This window comes from Bos indicus x Bos taurus, chromosome 4 (genome assembly GCF_003369695.1).
Source record: "Bos indicus x Bos taurus breed Angus x Brahman F1 hybrid chromosome 4, Bos_hybrid_MaternalHap_v2.0, whole genome shotgun sequence".
Lineage (NCBI taxonomy): Eukaryota > Metazoa > Chordata > Mammalia > Artiodactyla > Bovidae > Bos > Bos indicus x Bos taurus.
In genome coordinates, this window is record NC_040079.1 from 84,681,858 (window position 1) to 84,684,522 (window position 2,665).

General features: G+C 34.7%; 1 non-coding gene across 1 annotated transcript; it reads left to right on the forward strand.

The window, feature by feature from the left end:
* The first annotated feature begins 1,115 nt into the window (after window positions 1-1,115).
* TRNAC-GCA lies at window positions 1,116-1,187 on the forward strand. Its single transcript has one exon. It is a non-coding gene; the product is annotated as a tRNA-Cys (tRNA).
* The last annotated feature ends 1,478 nt before the right edge of the window (window positions 1,188-2,665 follow it).

The window sequence follows — 2,665 nt, forward strand, 5'->3', positions numbered from 1 at the left end:
TCAGGTAAAAACTATTTTTTAAAAAAGGAAACTTCATCCAATGCTGTTTCTGGTTCCAAAGAGTGACTCCTGCTCAGTATATTCTGCCTGCTTTTGGTGATTCTCCAGTGCCTCTAGATAACTAACTGCTCAATTTATATTTTTGTACCCCAGAAACTATAATTATTATCTATAGGGGCATTAAAAGACATTTGCTCCTTGAAAGGAAAGCTATGACAAACCTAGAAACTGTATTAAAAGGCAGAGATATCACTTTGCCAACAAAGGTCCATATAGTCAAAGCTATGGTTTTTCCAGTAGTCATGCACAGATGTGAGGGTTGGACCATAAAGAAGGCTGAGAGCAGAAGAATTGATGCTTTGAATTGTGGTGCTGGAGAAGACTCCTGAAAGTCCCTTGGACAGCAAAGAGATCAAACCAGTCAATCCTAAAGGAAATCAACCCTGAATATTCATTGAAAGGACTGAAGCTGAAGCTGAAATTCCAATACTTTGGCCAGCTGATGCAAAGAGCCAACTCATTAGAAATGACCCCCAATGTGGGAAAGATGGAAGTTAAGAGGAGAAGGGGACAACAGAGGATGAGATGGTTGGATGGCAGTACTGACTCAATGAATATGAGTTTGAACAAACTCTGGGAGATAGTGAAGGACAGGGAAGCCTGGCGTTCTGCAGTACATGTGGTTGAAAAAGGAGAATACTATTTAGTGACTGAACAACAACAAACAACAAAGAGGACAGACCTTCATGTTATTAGTAGAAGCAGAATTTTCTCCAGAAATTTTCATATCTAACTTTCCAACAAAATTATCTCTAGCAAAGAATAATTGTTTCATTAATTTTCATGACATAGGGATCTCTTTTAAGAATGGTTTTATTCAAAACATCTTCCTAATTACTGCCTAATATATAAATATATCATAGAGAAGAAATATATCTTATTAGTTATAATTACTGTTAAAATGTCTGCATCCTGTAACAATATGCAGTTGCTATTAATATTTGCTGGTTTCATGATATCACTTCCAGATAAAACTGTGCAGATATGACCATTTTAACACTAAAATCTAAAGTACATATCATATCAACATATATATAATCTACCAATACATGGCTTTCCTGGTGGCTCAGATGGTAAAGTGTCTGCCTGCAATGCAGGAGACCCAGGTTCAAACCCTGGGTAGGGAAGATCCCCTGGAGAAGGAAATGGCAATCCACTCCAGAACTCTTGCCTGGAAAATGCCATGGACGGAGGAGCCTGATAGGCTACAGTCCATGGGGTTGCAAAGAGTCGGACACGACTGAGCGACTTCACTTCACTTAACTTCACCAATACATAGTTTAAAAATTACTTAGAAGATAAACCATATGTTACATTTTAACACTTATTGTCTTATGATTCATGCTTTTTATTTATAATGATTGGCAGTATTTTTGAATATTTTTGTAACAACATACATTAATGAGGTCTATATCTGATGATATTTTGATTTGCAGAAATGATGTAAAATACATTTCCACATATTGAAGAAATTACAAACTGATGTAGAAAATACATCTTTTGTATTTTTAGACTTATTAATAAAATATATACTTTAATAAAAATGAACCATAGTATACTTTCATTTTATTTATCTTACTACCATCTTCTTAAAATATGTTATATAATGAAAATTACTGATAAAAGCTATTTTCCCTGGTTGCTACCATGAGTATGTCTCTGTGTAGAAAAGCAGAAAAACAAACCTAAGATTAACAGTAATATAGCATCTTCTACAATGACAGAAATTAACACTATGCTATAAAATCAAGGACTCAATGCTAGGAGCAAACCCTCCCCCCCCCAAAAAAAGACATGATTTTCATGTAGGTTATAAAATAAGGTCTAAGTATCATCATATTTCCTGACTAATATCAAAAGTTTCAGTTGTAAAAATTAATGACAAAGCAAAAAACTTTCTAAAATAGATTTTTTTAAATGTGTTTTAAAACTAGGCATTTGGCCACTTGTGATTATTGTCTAATTCTGCAAATATGTTTTAAAGCCAAGCATGTCAAGTGAACTTAAACAGAATTACCAGAATTATGAAATCTTCTGTAGAGATAACCATCCTTGGATCTCTGGAGATTTTCTCGTATTAAGTCCTGTATGGTAGCCAAAGAAAGTCAAAAGAGTCTCTGTTCAGATTTCCTTCATTTGGTCTTCTCACCACAATTTTAACATTAGAAGGATATTAACTCTGGATGCTATAGAGCCTGTGTATTTAACTTATTTATTTCCATTTTCCAGTTGTGTGGAAGAGGAAGAGATTGAACTATTGATGTGCTTTTGGAAATATAGGTGGGCCTACAAAACAGGGCTTGGAGAAAGAGAAGAAATGTATGAGATTAAAGATTAAAAATAAGTAAAGAAGCATACAGATACTTCAGTAACATTGACAAAAATTAGATTTGGGTACCAAGGAATATCTTTCCTTTTCTCCTTTCCTTTTTGCTTCTCTTCTTTTCACAGCTATTTGTAAGGCCTCCTCATACAGCCATTTTGCTTTTTTGCATTTCTTTTTCTTGGGGATAGTCTTGATTCCTGTCCCCTATACAATGTCACGAACCTCTATTAGCCTTTGCCCTGCTTCATTCTGTACCCCAAGGCCAAATTTGCCTGTTAC